Below are 19,757 nucleotides of genomic sequence, written 5' to 3' on the forward strand. Positions count from 1 at the left end.
GTGGAGAGCAGCGGGGAAAGGCGCTCAGAATGAGGCTGATAATGTAAGCAAGAACCAGACCTTTCAGGGCCTTTGTCTATATTAAGGATTTCAGAATTTATCTTAAAGACATGGGAAGTTATTACAAAGTCCAACGCAGAGCAGATCATTTAATGCTAAATTTTACAGGTGAAACTTTGATGAGAAACAGGATATTTATATAGTGTCAAAGTACTTTGCCACAGAATATTTACTGATTGCCAAGAGAGAAAAAAAAAAAATAGAGAAATCTAACAGACACCACTCCACCAAGTGATCAAAGTTACCATTACACCATTAATGGATGAATCGACATCATGTACCTCCTCATATAATGCACTGAGAAGAACATAACATCTCTCTGTGATACTTCTGCCGACAATACATGCCTGGATCATATTGTGGGAAAACATAAGACACATCCAACGGGTGGGACGTTCTACAAAGTGCCCTGTTTCCTTTAAAAACACAAACATGCATACACAGTGAAGTATCCAAAGACAGACTGAGGAACTATTCTAGGTTGAAGGAAACTGGAGAGACATGGCCATGTGTGGTCTGGGCTGGATTCTGAACCAGCACTTCCTTCTTTTGCTATAAAGGACATTAGGGAGACAATTGGAAAAATTTGAAAAATATCTCTAGATTAGACCTCAGATCAATGCCAATTTCCTGATTTTCATGATTGTACTGAGACTATCTCAAAGAATATCCTTGTCTTTACACACTGTAATACTTAAAATAGAAGGGCATCTTGTGTGTAACTTACTCTTAAATGGCTTAGGAGAAAAAGTAGAGATAGTGAGAATGAATGCGAGTGAGAGTGACTATGAAGAAAAATGAACAGTGATAAAACATGACAAAACATTAATATTTGTTGATGCTCAGAATTCAGGAAAACGTAACATTTGAATAACCCAGGTGCAATAAATTCTTCACTCTGCTTTTGCAATTTTTCTGTAAGTCTGAAATTATTTCACGATTTTAAAAGAGATGGCTTAGATTGCAGCAAGAGAAGCCATTAAAAGAGGACAAAAGGGAACGCAGCACATGGAGCCCATGTAGCAGGCAGTGCAGGCATCCAAGAGAAGGCTTAGAGTGACTTGGTGCTGAAGGGTCGCAGTGGAGGCGGAGAGGAGTGGATGCAATCAAGAGGAATTGAGGACATGAGGTAGACATGAGTGGAGGAGGGTGTAGAGCCCATGGGTGACGCCATTCACTGAAACACGGGAGAGTAGGAGGCGCAGCCTTACAAAGAATGCTGCTGACTTCTATTTTGCACAACATATATGTGATACCTTTAAAATATCCAACCGGAGAGTTAGAGCAGGCGGCGAATTTGTAGCTCTGGAGATCAGGGATGAGTTCTGTGCTGAAGATAAAAGTGTGAGGCCATTTAGCACATAGATGGTACCTGAAGCTGTGAGCGTGGGGGAGGTTAAGGAGCAAGTGGAATAGAGAAGAGGGCCAAGAAAGCCCAGCAGCTGAAGGTTGGATAGAAAGAAAAACAAATGTGTCAGCATTGGAATGAAAACAGAGATGCACCCACAGGTATTCACGTGGTGAAAATAATTACGAAGGGATATTATATGCAAGTCTGTATTTGAAAATGTAAAGAAAACATATTTTTCTAGCCAAAGGTAAATTACCAGTGACCAAACTTGGGCAGCCTATAACTGTAGAATAGTAATTCTACAGTTACGGTCTTCGGAACAACTTGTAGGGTCATTAAAGATGATTTACCGTTGAAAACAGGAGACTTCAAAACCTCTTGAGTTCTTTTTAACTTTCAAAGAACAAAAAATTTGTTTCTAAGGTCTTAACCTTGGAAACACACAGAGCTTGGAAGCAAAAGAAGATAAAGAGAAATGATCAGAGACTGAGGAGAATAAAAAAAAGTGCAATGATATGATAATTCAGAGACAGGAAGGCTAAATCCTTCCTTGGTTACTGAACGGGCATTAATCATAAACATTTTCCTTCTCACTACTTGATGGGAATAGTTAGCAGTATCTCTAGATCAAGTCAGAATGTGACAAGCAGATGTTTGACACTTGTGACTAATTCTATACTATGGGAAATTTGCCAGGTGTTGAAAAGTTGTAGTATGAAAATGTAGGTCTAGTTATGGTCTTATTTTCTAGGAATCTGCCACTGAAGATTTGGGGACAGTAGTAGTAGTTTCAAGAAGTTGAAGTTGTATTTGGAGTTAGGTTGATCCCTCTGCCTCTCATCTGCAAAGCCCTACAAAGGGAACAGGCTAACATCGTCATATGCTGTGATCTAGTCTGCACTCTTGTGGGGGGCAGTAGCCATCTTATAACTATGTTGCTTAAGCTTTTGTTCCTCTTACCTAAACCTCCATCTTGTGGGCTTCCCTTATTGTTTAAGTTTCACATTCCTCCTAGTTAAGAGGCTAGCCTGCAGCCTCGTCTCAGTGGTTACTCTCTGACCTCAGCCCTCAGAACTTCCCGCCCTTACTTGTTTATAAGCAACCGCCTTGTAGCTAATAAATGAGACTTGATCAGATCCTTGACTTGTCTCCATTCTCTGCGTCTCCTGTCTCTCTCTTTTAATCCCCACTCCCTTCCTAGGGTCTCCGTTGCTTGTCCTGCGGGTCGGGACACACTCTCACTGGATGGATCCTGGAAACAGATCATGGTAATGGCTAGTCAAGGTGCTAGCTATTCATCGACAGAGGGGTGGCCATGAGATATCACAGCCTGAATTTTTTTATTTCAATAGGCTTTTGGGGAACAGGTGATGCTGGGTTACATGAATAAGTTCTTTAGCGGTAATTTCTGAAATTTTGGTGCACCTGTCACAGTGTACACTATACCCAATATGTAGTCTTTCATGGGTCTTTGCACCCCCTTTCCCCCAAGTCCCCAAAGTCCAGTGTATCATTCTTATGCCTTTGCATTCTCATAGCTTAACTTCCACATATGAGTGAAAACATAAAATGTTTGGTTTTCCATTCCTGAATTACTTCATTTAGAACAGTAGTCTCCAATTCCATCCAGGTTGCTGTGAATGCCATCATCTCATTCCTTTTTATGGCTGAGTAGTATTTCATGGAACACACACACACACACACACACATGCCCCACATTTTCGTTGTTCACTTGTTGATTGATGGGCATTTGGGCTGGTTCCAGATTTTTGCAACTGCAAATTGAGCTGCTGCAGAGAAGCAAGTCCAAGTATCTAAGTATCTTTTTCATACAATGACTTGTTTTAGCAGGAGTGCTGGATTAAATAGTAGATGTACTTTTAGTTCCTCAAGGAATCTCCACACTGTTTTCCATAGTGGTTGTACTAGTTTACATTTTCACACGCAGTGTAGAAGTGTTCCTTTTACATAACATCTGTTCTTTTCTAAGTTTTTTGATTATGGCCATTTTTGCAAGAATGAGGTGGTATTGCGTTGTGGTTTTGATTTGCACTTCTTTCAACATCATTAGTGATGTTGGGCATTCTTCCATATGCTTTTTGTCCATTCGTGTATCTTCTTTTGAGAATTGTCTATCATGTCCTTAGCCCACTTTTTGATGGGATTTTTTCTTTTCTTCTCTTTTTTTAAACTGTACTTTAGGTTCTGGGGTACATGTGCAGATCATGCAGGCTGTTGCATAGGTACATACATGCCAATGTGGTTTTCTGCCTCCATCCCCCCATCACCCATACTACATCTGGCATTTCTCCCCATCTTATACCTTCTGAACCTCCCCATCCCCCACTGTCCCTCCCTTAGCACCCCCCAACAGACCCCAGTGTGTGATGCTTCCCTTCCTGTGTCCATGTGTTCTCATTGTTCAACACCCACCTGTGAGTGAGAACATGCGGTGTTTGATTTTCAGTTCTTGTGTCAGTTTGCTGAGAATGATGGTTTCCAGATTCATCCATGTCCCTACAAAGGACACAAACTCATCATTTTTTATGGCTGCATAGTATTCCACAGTGTATATGTGCCACGTTTTCCTTGTCCAGTCTATCATCAGTGGGCATTTGGGTTGGTTCCAGGTCTTTGCTCTTGTAAACAGTGCTGCTATGAACGTACATGTGCATGTCTCTTTATAATAGAATGATTTATAATCCTTTGGGTACATACTCAGTAATGAGATTGCTGGGTCAAATGGAATTTCTATCTCTAGGTCCTCGAGGAAGCACCACACTGTCTTCCATAGTGGTTGAACTAGTTTACACTCCCACCAACAGTGTAAAAGCATTCCTATTTCTCCACATCCTCTCCACCATCTGTTGTCTCCAGATTTTTTAATGATCACTATTCTAACCTGCGTGAAGTGCTATCTCAATGTGGTTTTGATTTGCATTTCTCTAATAAGCAGTGATGATGAGCATTTTTTCATGTTTGTTGGCCACATAAATCTCTTCTTTTGAAAAGTGTCTATTCATATCCTCTGCCCACTTTTGGATGGGTTTGTTTGTTTGTTTCTTGTGAATCTGTTTTAGTTCTTTGTATATTCTGGATATCAGCCCTTTGTCACACAGGTAGATGGCAAAAATTTTTCCCATTCTGTCAGTTGCCGGTTCACTCTAATGATTATTTCTTTTGCTGTGCAGAAGTTCTGAAGTTTAATTAGGTCCCGTTTGTCTATTTTGGCTTTTGTTGCCAGTGCTTTTGGTGTTTTAGTCATGAAGTCCTTGCCTATGCCTATGTCCTGAATGGTTTTGTCTAGGCTTTCTTCTAGGGTTTTTATGGTGTTAGGTCTTACATTGAAGTCTTTAATCCATCTGGAGTTAATTGTAGTGTAAGGTGTCAGGAAGGGGTCCAGTTTCTGCTTTCTGTGTGTTTTTTTCTTGCTTAGTTGTTTGAGTTCTTTGTAGAGTCTGGATATTAGTCCTTTGTCAGATGTATAGATGTATAGATTATGAAGGTTTTCTCCCACTCTGTGGGTTGTGTGTTAACTCTGCTTTTTTCTTTAGCTGTGCAGAAGCTATTTAGTTTAATTAAGCTCCATCTATTTATCTTTGTTTTTGGGTTCTTGGTCATGAAGTCTTTGCCTAAGCCAATGTCTAGAGGGGTTTTTCCAATGTTATCTTCTAGAATTTTTATGGTTTCATGTCTTAGATTTAAGTCTTGGATCCATCTCGAGTTGATTTTTGTATAAGGTGAGAGATGAGGATCCAGTTTTGTCTTCTACATATGGCTTGCCAATTATCCCAGCATCATTTGTTGAATAAGGTGTCCTTTCTCACTTTCTGTTTTTGTTTGCTTTGTTGAAGATTAGTTGGCTATAAGTATTTGACTTTATTTCTGGGTTGCCTATTCTGTTTCATTGGTCTATATGCTTATTTTTATACCATGCTGTTTTGGTGACTATGGCCTTAGAGTATAGTTTGAAATTGGGTAATGTGATGCCTCCAGATATGTTCTTTTTGCTTAGTCTTGCCTTGGCTATGCAGGCTCTTTTTTGGTTTCATATAAATTAAAATGTTTTTCTAGTGCTGTGAAGAATGATGGTTATATTTTGATAGAAATTGCATTGAATTTGTAGTATGGTCATTTTTTACAGTATAGTTGTGTTCACAATATTGATTTTTATCTATCCATGAGCGTGGAATGTGTTTCCATTTGTTTGTGTCTTCTATGATTTCTTTCAGCAGTGTTTGGTAGTTTTACTTGTAGAGATATTTTATGTCTTTGGTTGGGTGTATTCCTAAGTATTTTCTTCTTCTTCTTCTTCTCTCTCTCTCTCTCTTTTTTTTTTGGTAGATATTGTGAAAGGGGTTGAATTCTTGATTTGATTCTCAGCTTGGTCGCTGTTGGTGTGTAGCAGAGCTACTGACTTGTGTACGTTAATTTCGTATTTGGAAACTTTGCTGAATTCACTCACCAGTTCTGGGAGCTTTTTGGATGAGTCTTTAGGGTTTTCTAGGTATATGATCATATCACCAGCAAACAGCAACCATTTGACTTCCTCTTTACTGATTTGGGTGTCATTTATTTCTTCCTCTGGTCTGATTGCTCTGGCTAGGACTTACAGTACAATGTTGAATAGAAGTGGTGAAAGTGTGCATTCTTGTTTTGTTCCAGTTCTTATGGGGAATGCTTTCATCTTTTCCCCATTCAGCATAAGATTGGCTGTGGGTTTGGTTTAGATGGCTTTTATTATCTTAAGATGTGTCCCTTCTATGCTGATTTTACTGAGAGTTTTAATCATAACGGGATGCTGGTTTTTCTGCATCTGCTGAGATGATCATGTGATTTGTTTTTAATTCTGTTTATGTGATGTATCACATTTATTGACTTAGATATGTTAAATTATTCCTGGATCCCTGATATGAAACCCAGTTAATCATGGTGGATTGCCCTTTTGATATGCTCTGAGATTTGGCTTGCTAGTATTTTATTGAGGATTTTTGCATCTATGTTCATCGGGGACATTGTCTGTAGTTTTTTTTGTGGTTGTTGTTATGTCCTTCCCTGGTTTCAGTATTAGGGTGATACTGGCTTCATAGAATGAGTTAGGAAAGATTCCCTCTTTATCTTTTGGAATACTCTCAATGGGATAGGTACCAATTTTTCGAGTGTCTGATAGAATTCGGCTGTGAATCTATCTGGTCCTGGACATTTTTTGTTGGTAATTTTAAAATTACTGTTTGAATCTTGTTGCTTGTCATTGGTCTGTTCAGAGATTCTGTATCTTCCTGGTTTAATCTAGGAGAGTTGTAAATTTCTAGGAATTTATCCATCTCCTCTAGGTTTTCATAGGAGCTTGGAATGATCTTCTGTGTTTCTGTGGTATTGGTTGTAATAGCTCCCAGTTCATTTCTAACTGAGCTTATTTGGATCTTCTCTTTTCTTGGTTAATCTCACTATTGGTTTATCAATTTTTTTTATATTTTCAAAAAACCATCTTTTTATTTCAGTTATCTTTTATATTCAGTTTCATTTAGTTCCGCTCTGATCTTTATTATTTCTTTCCTACTGTTGGGTTTGGATTTGGATTGTTCTTATTTCTCCAGTTCTGTAAGGTGTGACCTTACATTGTCCTTTTGTGCTCCTTGAGAGGTGATTTCCGATTTTATTCTACTGTGGTCTGAGAGACTATCTGATACAAATTCAGTTTCCTTTAATTTACTGGGACTTGTTTTGTGGCCTCTCATAAGGTCTATCTTGGAAAATATTTGATGTGCTGATGAACAGAATGTATATTCTGCCGTTCTTGGGTAGAACATTCTGTAAATATTTTTTAAGCCTGTTCCTTGTAGGGTATAGTTTAGGTTCATTGCTCTTTGTTGACTTTCTGTCTTGATGACCTGTCCAGTGGAGTTTTAAATTCCCCTACTATTATTGTGTTGCCATCTGTCTCCGTTTTTAGGTCTAGTAGTAATTGTCTTATAAACTTGGGAGCTCCAGTGTTAGGTGTGTATGTATTTAGAATTGAGACAGTTTCCTTTTGGACGAATTCTTTTATCATTATATAATATCCCTCTTTGTCTTTTTAAACTGCTGTTGCTTTAAAGTTTGTTTGGTCTGATATAAGAATTGCTACTCCTGCTTACTTTTGGTGTCCATTTTCATGGAATATCTTTTTCCACTGCTTTACTTTAAGTTTATGTGAGTCCTTATATTTTAGGCCATTTTGTATCTTTTAAGTGGAACATTTAGGGCATTTTGTGTCTTTTAAGTGGAACATTTAGGCCATATACATTCAATGTGAGTATTGAGATGTGAAGTACCATTCATTGTGCTATTTGCAGCCTGAAAACCTATTTTTTTAATTGTGTTATTGTTATATAGGTCCTGTGAGATTTATGCTTTCAGATGGTTATATTTTGGTGTATTTCAAGGATTTGTTTCAAGATTTAGAGATCTTTTAAGAAGTTCTTGTAGTGCTGGCTTGGAAGTGGCAAATTCTCTCTGCATTTGTTTTTCTGGAAAATACTGTATCTTTCCTTTATTTATGAAGCTTAGTTTCACTGGATACAAATTCTTGGCTGATAGTTGTTTTGTTTAAGGAGGATAAAATAGCACCCCAATCTCTTCTAGTTTGGAGGGTTTCTGCTGAGAAATCCGCTGTTAATCTGGTAGGTTTTCCTTTACACGTTACCTGATGCTTTTGCATCACAGATCTTTAGATTCTTTCCTTTGTTTTGACTTTAGATAACCTGATGACTCTGTGCCTAGGTAGTGATTTTTTTGTAGTGAATTTCCCAGGTGTTCTTTGAGCCTCCTGTATGTGACTATTTAGCTCTCTAGCAAGGCCAGGGTAGTTTTCCTCAATTATTCTCTAAAATATGTTTTGTGAACTTTTGGATTTCTCTTCCTCAAGAACACCGGTTATTCTTAGGTTTGGATATTTAACATAGTCCCAACTTCTTGAAGGCTTTGCTCATTTTTCCTTGTCTTTGATAAATTAAGGTTAATTCGAAAGCCTTTTCTTCAAGCTCTGAAGTTTTCTCTTCTGCTTGTTCAATTCTGTTGCTGAGAATTTCCAGTGCATTTTGCATTTCTCTAAGTGTGTCCTTGATTTCCAGAAGTTGTGATTTTTTTAAGTTTATGCCATCTATTTCACTGAAGAATTCTCCTCTCACATCCTGGATGATGTTCTTGATTTCTTTAAGTTGGACTTTTCCTTTCTCTGGTGCCTCCTTGATTAGCTTATTATAATTGACCTTCTGAATTCCTTTTCTGTCAATTTAGAGATTTCATCTTGGTTTGGTTCCATTGCTGGTGAGCTGGTATGATCTTTTGTGGGTGTTAAAGAACCTTGTTTTGTCACATTACCAGAACTGTTATGATTCCTTCTCATTTGGGTGGACTATGTCAGAGGGAAGATCTGATATTTAAGGGCTGCCGTTCAGATTCTTTTGTACCACTAAATGCTCCCTTGATTTGGTCTCCCTTCTGCTAGGAATGGACTTCTTGGGAGCCAAACTATAGTGATTGATTTTGCTCCTCTGGGTCTGGCCACCCAGTGGAGCTACTTGGCTCCGGGCTGGGGTAGTGGGGAGTATCTGCAAAGAGTCCTGTGATATGACCCGTCTTCAGCTCTTGCATCTGTGGATACAAGCACCTGCTTCCGTGGAGGTAGAAGGGGAGTGAAGTGGACTCTGTGTGGGTCCTTGACTGTATTTTTGTTTAGTGTGCTGGTTTTGCATTGGCCTCCATCCAGGGGGTGGTGCTTTTGCAACAGTGCATCAGCTATGGTCCTACAGACAGGATGCACACTTGCCCTAGGGACATCTGGTTAAGTATTCAGGTTTTCTAGGCAGTGAGCAGGGTCTTAGAGCTTCCAAGAGATTATAACCTTTGACTTTGGCTACCCGGGAGGGTAGAAAAAGACCACCAGGTGCAGGCAGGGATAGGCATGTCTTAGCTTAGCCTCTCCCTGGTTGGGGCTTGCTACAACTGCTGTGGGGGATGGGAATGTGTTCCCAGTCCAATGGAGTTATATTCTCAGGGGGATTATGGCTGCCTCTTCTGAGCTATACAAGTTGGCGTCACAGGGAGCTGTCACAGGTTTCACCCTGCTCCCATGCAGCCTGCAGTCATAAAGGCTGGTCTCACTCCCACTGCGCCCCTATAATAGCACCGAGTCTATTTCCAGGCAGCTGGTGACTAGGGCTGAGAACTTGCTACAGACCATGAGCCCCCACTTGGAGAAAGCAAGCTGACTCACAGTGTTTCAGCATCTCTGGGAGCATGCAGCAGTGATCCAATTCCTTCAGAGGGTCTGTGAATTCTCTTGGCTTTCTTGGTATGTTTCTGTGATAGTTCTTGGAGCAAAAGTTCACGATGTGAGTCTCCAGGTGCTCCTCTGTCTGTCTGAATGGGAGCTGCAAGCTGATCCTGCTTCCTATTCGCCATCTTAATCTGCCATTTTCAGGAACTGTCAACCATGGCTCTCTTGTCTTTCCTACAATGTCTGGCATAGAGTTACCCTCAATGAATGTTTGTTGACTGACTTGACTAAATATAGGTAACCACTTCCCTTTCCAAAAAATTGAACATGCAGACCACTTTTTAAGTTATTTCCTGAGATTCTGTTTGAGTGAGTTCCTTGGGAGACCATGTGCCACTTCTGCTCTTGGGCTTCACAAGCTTAACCTTAAACTTCATTCTTCCCTAAGAAGAATGAATGTTTTGTTTTATTTAAATGAATTTGACATTTGTGTGTTACCTGGAATCCAAAGAAACCACCTTTCTGTATTGTACTGTGGAATCTCATACAATGATCATCTGTCAGTTTTATGAGAAAAAAATGTTAAGTGATGTTATTCTTGTGTAACTGATGAAAAGCACTCTTCACATCTTCTCAGTTCTCAAGTCACAGTGCTATCATGAACGCTGGGGCAGATTAGAGTTAAAGTTATGAGCCTGGGATTCAGATACTGCCGCCACTTCTAGGTTGTATGCCCTCGACCATGTGACTTAGTTTTTTTTCCATGTCTTTTTTTTTTTTTTCACTTTTATTATGGGATAATACCAGTAATTATCTCAAAGGGATTAAAGATGAAATGAACAGTGCATACAAAGCACCTGGCATATGGCACTAGTACTACTCAGTAAATGTTATTAGTAAATGCATTGAAGTTAAAATAATGGGGAGACTTAAGCATAACAATTAAGCCCATCTCTAAGGATAATTAATGATACCAATAGAAACTAACCTTTACTGAGCATTGAATATGTGACTGCAAGTATATTAATTATAGTTACATAAGTTATAATATATAACTTATTGTGTAAATAAGAACTGAGTTTATCTCATTTAATTCTCACACTCTATAGGGTCAAATCAGAAACCTGACTGATGAACGTCTCTGTCAATGCTAAAATATTGGGGGGGCCAAGCATGATGGCTTATACCTGTAATCCTGGCACTTTGGGAAGCCAAGGTAGGCAGATCACTTGAGTGCAGGAGTTCAAGGCAAGCCTGGGCAACACGGTGACCCCCATATATACAAAAAATACAAATATTATCCTGGCACAGTGATGCATGCTTATAGTCCTAGCTACTTGGGAGGCTGAGGCAGGAGAATCACCTGAGTCTGGGAGGTGGAGGTTGCATTGAGCTGAAATCACACCATTGCCCATTGCACTCCAGGGAGTGAAACCCTATCTCAAAAAAAATCTCATGGGAAAGAGTCTGATTGGCCTGCTGGGATGGGGTAGGCAGAATTATGCCCCATCCCCAACAAAGATGTCCACACCCTAATCCCCAGAATGTATGAATATATTTTATGGCAAATGGGAATTAATGTGGCAGATGGAATTAAGGTTGTTAATCCATTGACCTTAAAATAGGGAGACTAACCTAGATTATCTGGATGGGCCCAACTACTCACAAGTAAGACATAGTGAGACACTCTATCCGCCATTGCTGGCTTTAAAGATGGAAGAAGGCCCTGATCCAAGGAATGTGGGCAGCCCTTCGAAGCTGGAATGGAGAAGAGAAATACTATTCTTCTAGTCTCCTGAAGAGAATCAGCGCAATAAAACTAATTTTGACTTTTGACCACCGGCATTATAAGATGACAGTTTTGTGTTGTTTTAAGCCACTGAGTCTGTGATGCTTTGTTACAGCAGCTGTAGGCAACTAATGTGCGGGGTCAGCAGTTTCAACCAGGGAAACATTGACTTGCTCTCCTAGAACATTGCTGGAGCCTCATAACTGGTGCTGCTTCCAGCCTGGCATCACACCCTGCCTCTACTGTATTCTCAGCAACGCAGCTGGAGCGATGCCTTTGAAACATAGGTTGGGCCACAGCGGTCCTTCCCTGGCTGCCCTCTCCCACCTCTCCTGGACACCACTACATTCCCAGCACCTACAATGGAGCCTGGGCATGGTGTTTCCTCAGCACCTGCTACTAATGAAGGAACTGACTCTCTTAATGCCGCAAAAGCTGGTGTCAGCAAAATGAAGAAAGTTCAAAATCATCCTAATTTCCTATTCCTACCACCGTAGTCCCCCCTTATCCACAGGGGATATGTTGCAAGACCCCCAGGGGATGACTTGCAACCTGCGACAGTAGCAAATTCTCTATATACTATGTTTTTAAAAAATCTGATAACCAAGAGAGCTACTAAGTGAGTAATGAGCAGGGAGCATCTCCAGCATGGGCAGGCTGGACAAAGGGAGGATTCACGCTTCAGGTGGATGGTGCTGGACAGTGTGAGATTTCGCCACGCTACTCAGAACGGTGTACAACTTAAAACTTATGATTTGTTCATTTCTGAAAGTTTTCATTTAATATTTCAGGCTACAGGTGATCTCAGGTAACAGAAACCGTGGAAAGTGAAATCGCAGATCAGACGGAACTATTGTATTCAGAAATAGTTAACGATAGCTTTGCGGTGAATATTCTTGCAGACATGATACCAGGCATGTATAAACACTAAGAAGCTAATATTTTAGCATCACTGTTGTACCTTTTTGTTTTTGGTTTTGCAGCTTGGACCGTCTTCCAAGTTGGCCCTAGATATTCATCAGGCTTGGGAAAACCTAGGATTTTTTAAAAGAAGGTAAACAAAGAGAAAGAATAAGGCCATTTTCAGCTTCTGGCATACAAAATAGATTAGAAGACAAGGCAGTAGACAGCTCTCTAGGGTCTAGAGAGAGCATTGCCCAAGTAACATGATCCTCTCTCTTCCATCTCTCAAGGGCCTAGCCCAGAGGAACCTGCTTATCACAAGACTGGCCGCTTGTAAGCCGAGGGAGGGTAGGATGTATGGCACATAAAGGAGGACGTTTTTTCCAGCTCTAGGTGAAGGTGAGAGGAGACTTAGGGGAGAGAGGGAGTGATTCCAAGTCCATCCTGGTGTTCTGGGCCCGGGAGGTGTGTTTCATAAGGGAGGGTGAGGTGGAAGGCAGAAAGGTGATTCTTTACTCAGGACTCCGGGAAGAAGTCCCCTTTCAACATGTCCTAACCCCAGCTTGAACACAGCTGCACCATCTCAAAGGTGATCACAGTCAGACCAACGGAGGCCTGAGGTTGTTTCTTGATTTCCTCGTTTCTATGTGGGGTAGCTGATGGATGGAGGCCCAGAGAGCCTGCTTTAGGAGTTTTTCAGGGTGAAGCCCAATGGCTCGGCTACAAAGCTGGGTGAGCCCTTGGGCCTGCAAACTGGAGGGGGAGCTTGAAAGAGATCTAGGGTCTGAGGCCTGTGAAGCCCAGGTAAAACTGAATCTATCAGGAAGGAGCTCCCACTCTGGGCAAGCTGACAAAGAGACCCATGGCCACAGAAATTAGCTGAGGGACAAAGGACACTGCCCCAGGCACCAGAGACTACTCAAAAGACCATCAAAGGCCTGGCCCTTCCCCGCACCCAACACACAGTTCTCAGCTCACATGCCTGGGCAACATCTGGGGAAGAGAAGCGGGTAAAGGGAATATATTAGTAAGGGTTCTCCAGAGAAATAGAACCAATAAGAGCACTATGTAAAGAGATTTATTATAAAGAATTGGCTTACATGGTTATGGAGGCTGAGAAGTCTTAAGATGTGTAGTTGGCAAACGGGAGATCCAGGAGAGCTGATAGTGTAGTTTCAGTCTGAGGCTAAAGGCCTGAGAAGCTGATGGTGGAAATTCCAGGCCAAGTGTGACTCTGCAGGCATGAGAAGACCGATGTCCAGCTCCAGGACAGACAGAAAGACAGTGAATCCTTCCTTACTCAGCATTTTTGTTCCATTTAGGCCTTCCACAGATTAGCTGAAGCTCACCCACACTGGGGAGGGCAGTTCGCTTTGCCCAGTCTCCCAATGCAAATGCAAATCTCATCCAGAAACACCCTCACAGACTCACCCATAATAATGATATGTCTGGGCACCCTATAGCCCAGTCCAGTGGACACAAAATTAACCGGTATAGGAAGCCACGTCAAAACTGGGAAGTTTTCCTAATAGAGACAGAGTATTAGTGAAAAGACTGTTTACATGGTCATATTGGGTTGAGTTTAATCAAAATTAGAAATTTAGTTTTCTGTGTGTTTGCTTTTTGCTTTCTACTAACTGCTGAATAGGAGATTATGAGAGGGAATGGAGGGACAACAAGAAAAAAAAAACTTACATTTTCTCTGTATAGCCACAGATAAATATGTGGAAACACATTGTATCTGTTCTGTAATCTGCTTTTTTGACCATGCAAATATACATCATAGACTGTTTTCTGGATTAATAAATATAGACCTCTATGAAAATTATGTTAAATATGTCCTTGGTATTCCATTGTCTATAAATGTCAAAATGTGGACACTCAGACCCCTTTTGATGGACATTTAGGTTGTTTTGTTGTTGTTGTTGTTGTTTTAGTCTTTGAGACAGAGTCTTGCTCTGTCACCAGGCGCCAGGCTGGAGTGCAGTGGCGCAATCTCGGCTCACTGCAAAGTCCGTCTCCCGGGTTCAAGCAATTCTCCTGACTCAGCGTCCCAAATAGCTGGGACTCCAGGTGGGCACCACTAGGCCCAGATAATTTTTGTATTTTAGTAGAGATGGGGTTTCACTATGTTGGCCAAGATGGTCTCGATCTCTTGACCTCGTGATGCGCCCACCTTGGCCTCCCAAAGTGCTGGGATTACAGGCGTGAGCCACTGCACTTGGCCTAGCTTGCTTTTAATTAAATAAATACAATTCACTTCAAAAAGCTTTCAGAGACTTTCAGCTGTAACTACAGCTTAGTTTTTTTTCACATATGGAGAAAAATAAATTGTATTTATTCTTTGGATATGGGGGTGTGGGGGAATAAAAAGAAAGGAGAATAAGAATCTGACAGGGAGCTTGTAAATTGCTGTGGGGATGTTCAGAGATGGGGCCTATGCATGCCCTGTACATGCTGGCTACTTGTTTCTGCCCACCGTGACCACACCGGTAAGATAATGGAGCAGGCTGGTGATTATTCATGCCTCTCAGAAAACTCTATTCACCTGCTCTGCACAGGGTCTCCAGTCAGTCCTTGCCATTGCAGACTTCCATGTGCTCTCAGGGGGTGGACAGAGAGAAGAGGATAAAGCTGGGCGGATGGCATGCTTTCCCCTTCCTGCTGAGATAATGAACTGGAGGAGGCAGAGAAGCTGGGGCCACCTGAAGGATGGCCAGCAGCCCTATCTAAACCATCCAGAGCGCAGGCTGCCGTGGGCGAGCTGTTTATCGAGAGCCACACATTCCCGATTGCAGGCTACTGCATGGCTACAATTAGACTTTTTGACTGATGGCCAGTTTAATGAGCCTATTTACAGAGGGTCATTCAACATAGCAATGACACCTATAAATCTGTTTGCAGCGGGACTCGAATAACCTTCTGCACACAGCCTTGTATAAAACTGCTGTCTGATTAATTAACATTAATTTCCCCGCCGTATGGAACCAGCTGCAGTTGGTGTAAATGCTTCCAGCTCCTCTCGGCAGGCCCCCTGTGAATGGCAGGGGTTCTCATGGTGGGGGGAACGTTTTAGGGGCTGGGAGGGAGGGCAGGACCAGTAGTCGTGTTGTTGCTGTTCCAAAGAAGCGCTTAGTTTTTCTTCCATCCCTCTTTTCTTTCTCTGGTCCTGTTTGATTGATGTTTCAGGGCAGTGTCATATATAGGGGGCAAAATTCAATTAATTGGATATGAAATATTTATAACCCTGCTGTATGTGTCTATCAGAAAAGAGCCCTTAATAGATCTTCTCATTAGCATGAGCTGGTGACTCATTTCTCCGCTTTCACAGTCATTCGGAATTAAAATCCAATTAATCTAATATCCCTGTGAATGTTATTAAATTATTGGAAAAACTGCATTCAGGAGATAGGGTGAGGGGAAGGAGCGGGCCTGGTGCGTTCTCATTTCCTCTCTGCAAAGCACACAATGCCAGGGGGACCAGCCCCTCTTCCTTTGGGTGCTCAGCTTCCAGCTTTTGGGTTGTGTCTACACTTGGCAAATAAAGCACCGGATTGTGAATCAGGGACTCTCAGCTGCCAGTGCTAACACTGCCAAAGCTAATAACTCAGCAACGACAACAGAAGCAGCAGCAGCATCAACAAAACCCAGAACACTGGTTTCTGAAACCAGCAAAGTATTTGCAAAATGCAAGACAGTAATTAAGTAAGAAGGTAAGATTTGCCCTGTCTTAGGCAGCTCTAAAGGAACCGAATCTCTTTAAGGTGGAAGCAGCTTTAAGAAGAAAGACTCGCTTGGAAACTCCCAGGCTCCATGCAGTTCTAGAATGCTGTGATTTTATGAATTCTTAGTCTGAGTGCCCTGTAAAAAAGTCAGGAATAACAGTCTATGATTTTACAGGAGCGATGAGTTGAACAAAAAGCTCAGGGCTCCTTGTATTTGGAAAAGCAGCGATCATCACTATCATTATTTGCATTTCCTTTGTCCAGTGGTATATGGAGGCACTTGGCATTTTTTTGGAAAGGGGGAGAGAAAAATTATGGCAATTATGGTAAGCAGTGTCCTGAAGTTCTGCCAGTCGACCGAAACTATGACGTTGTGGCCCATACTCTGGAGGTCGCCAACTCTGGACTTTAGTTATGACCCTGACATAAGGATTCTAGAAATCTGTGAGAGGGCTCTTCCATTCCTCTCTCCCTGCAGAATCCAATGCTGAGCTTGGAACATCGAATGAGTTCCTACTCAGGAACTCAATCCTAGTCAGGCACTACGCCAGGTGCAAGGGATTTACTGTGCTGTGGGTCACACAAACATAGATGGAAATGCTCCCCAAAGAATGTGGTGATGAGAAAGGCTTGGCTCTTGACTTTGAGAAGCTTCTGAGCGTGTAAACTGATCATTTAGAATATGATGGGTTGTCTCACTGCAAAGCAATGATAAATGCATGAGGTGCTGGCTATGCTAACTACCCCGATTTAATCATTAGACAATGCATGTATGTAGTGAAACATCAAATCTTACCCATAAAATGTATAATTACGATGTGTCAATTTAAAGCAATTGAAGAAACAGAATGGACTGAAACACCTTGCTTCAGGAGCATAGCAGGGAGATGGAGGGGGTGTCAGGAAGAGTTTCCCAGAGAGGTGAGAGATACAGTGACTCTGGTGTGTAACAGGGCTGTGTTCCTGGGTGGGCCTAGACTGTTTCTCTAATAATGACAGCTTTCTCTGTCTTGTTATAGTTTTGTCTTTTCAGGAATGTTATGTGAATATTTGATATGATTTGGATGTTGTCCCCTCAAAATCTCACTTTGAAGTGCAATCCCGTGTTAAAGGTGGAGCCTGGTGGGCGGCGTTTGAGTCACAGGGGCGGGTCCCTCATGGCTGGGTGCTATCTTTTCGATAGTGAATTCTTCTGAGATCTGGTTGAGGAAAAATGTGTGGCACCTCCCCTCTCCCTCTCTGTCTTCCTCCCACTCTTGCCATGTAAGACGCCAGCTCCCCCTTCACCTTCTGCCATGATTGTAAGTTTCCTGAGGCCTCCTCGGAAGCTCAGCAGTTGCTGGCACCATGCTTCCTGTAGCACTGCAGAACTGTGAACCAATCAAACCTCTTTTTTAAATAAATTACCTGATCTCAGATATTTCTTCATGGCAACGTGAGAATGGCCTAACACAATATTATATTGTACATAATCTGAGACTGACTTCCTTTACTCAAACGATGGCTTTGAGACTCATCCAAGTTACTGTGTGTAATAGTTTTTTTTTTTTTTTTTTTTTGCTTAGTGAAGAGAATTCCAGGGCATGGATGTTTTTCCGTATATCCACTGACCCATTAGACACTCAGGCTGTTTCCCATTTGGGCAGCTGTGAATAGAGCATGTTTTCATTACTGTGGGGTAAATACCCAGATGTGGGATTGCCGAGTTGTGTGGCAAACGTGTGTGTACTATTATAAGAAACTGCCAATCTCTTCCAAGGTAGGTGTCCTTTTCCCATTTCCTCCAACAGTGTATGAGAGTTCTGGTTTGCTTCCCATCCTCACTAGCATTTGAAGTTGTCAATATTTTACATTTCAGCCCTTTTACTGGGTTGTGATATTTCATCATGATTTTTATTTGAACTTCCTTAGTGGTCCATAATGTGCTTATTTGCTGTCCTTTCATGCTCTTTCGTGAAATGTCTGTTTATATTACACACACACACACACACACACACACACACTGAATAATGTGAATGTACTACTTGTTTGAAAATTAAAATTTAAAAGTGACTGTCCTGTCCCCAGGGCTTCAAGATCTATTTCCCTGTTCACAGAGGAGCTCTGGGCATGGCAAATCACTTCATGATGATTCCTCTTTCCCCATTTTGAAAAAGGGAGTGACAATCCTTATTCTACAGACCCAGGGATTGCCTCATGGGAAAGGTCAGCAGTAAGGAGATTTCATGACCTTCCATGGCCCAGAGTCGTTAGTTGAAGAGCCAGTACTAGAACTGAAATCTTGAGTTCCCACGTCTCAAACACTGCCAAGGCAACAGACCCAGTGAACTTACCTGCTGCTGGTTGTGGTGCCAAACTCTTAGCAGATGAGTGAAATTTTGTCCGAAAATGTGGAACCATTATTCTGCATATGCATTTCTGGGTGTTAAATTCACAGTTGGAAGAGGTTTAGGTAAACAAATAAACCTAATATTTTATACTGAGATTTCTTTTGGACCAGCCAGAGGACCCTCTCTGGAGCCATTTTTTCTTCTGTGTTCCTGGTGGGAGCCTGGAGTCCCGTTTATTGTGAGTCTACTTGGCAGGAAATCTGTTGCCATCACTGAAGTGGGGGGAATGAACTCCCAACCCCCAATGGCTCAACATCAACTTAATTTACATCAGAAAACATTTTGGGGATGTAACACTTGGGGAGAGATAGCATGGGGAGAAATGCCAGATATAGCTGAAGGGGAAACAAACAAGAAAACATTTTGAATTCTTACTCTATGTCCAGCTTGCATTAGGGATATCAAGGTAAGTCTCTGGTCTCAAGAACTCATCTGCGGCCAGGTGTGGTGGCTCACACCTGTAATCCCAGCACTTTGGGAGGCGAAGGCAGGCAGATCATGAGGTCAGGAGTTTGAGACCAGCCTGACCAACATGGTGAAACCCTGTCTCTACTAAAAATACAAAAATTAGCTGGGCATGGTGGCACACACCCGTAACCCCAGCTACTCGGGAGGCTGAGGCAGGAGAATGCTTGAAGCTGGGAGGTGGAGGTTGCAGTGAGCCGAGACTGCACCATTGCACTCCAGCCTGGGCAACAGAGTAAGACTCCATCTCAACAACAACAACAAAACTCATCTGCAGTCTAATGCCATTTCTCATAAACCACATTGTAGGGATAACCTGGGAGGTGGAAAAGGGATATAGATCAGAAAAGAAAACAGATCCAGAGAAGTTAAATAATAAGAAGTAGAAAATCTGGGATTTAAACTTACGTCTGTCTGACTCCATTGCCCATGGTTTTTCCAACACGCTCGTGATTCATTTCACCATCAAATTTTAAAATGCTTATTCATATACCGTTTTATTTGCCAGTTTTTTGGGGAAATTCGGGCATTAAACTTCAGGTTGCTAAAATACAGGCTATCTAAACAAGTATAAAAGTATAAAATCTCCACCCACCTTGGAATACGTTTTAGTAAATTAAGTCTTAATATCTTTAATATTTTTAAACCACAAGCCTATCACATCAATGCCATAAACCAAAGCAGTACAAAGTGGTTAAGCAGCTTCCCACAGAGAGTTCATCCCAGTGGCTAAGAAACAGTACCGTTTGCCTAGTGGACTCCACTAGGTCGAGAAAGGGTCCACCTATTGCTAAATCTGTTTTATTTATAAATA

At 41.6% G+C, this 19,757-nt stretch overlaps 1 long non-coding RNA gene across 1 annotated transcript; it reads left to right on the plus strand.

Moving 5' to 3' along the window:
• Nucleotides 1–2,481: 2,481 nt before the first annotated feature.
• On the plus strand, nt 2,482–12,188 carry LOC128931951 (uncharacterized). Its single transcript, XR_008481100.2, has 3 exons — nt 2,482–2,679; nt 10,781–10,887; nt 11,297–12,188. It is a non-coding gene; the product is annotated as an uncharacterized LOC128931951 (long non-coding RNA).
• The last annotated feature ends 7,569 nt before the right edge of the window (nt 12,189–19,757 follow it).

The sequence above is a fragment of the Callithrix jacchus genome, chromosome 4 (genome assembly GCF_049354715.1).
Source record: "Callithrix jacchus isolate 240 chromosome 4, calJac240_pri, whole genome shotgun sequence".
Classification (NCBI taxonomy): Eukaryota; Metazoa; Chordata; class Mammalia; order Primates; family Cebidae; genus Callithrix; species Callithrix jacchus.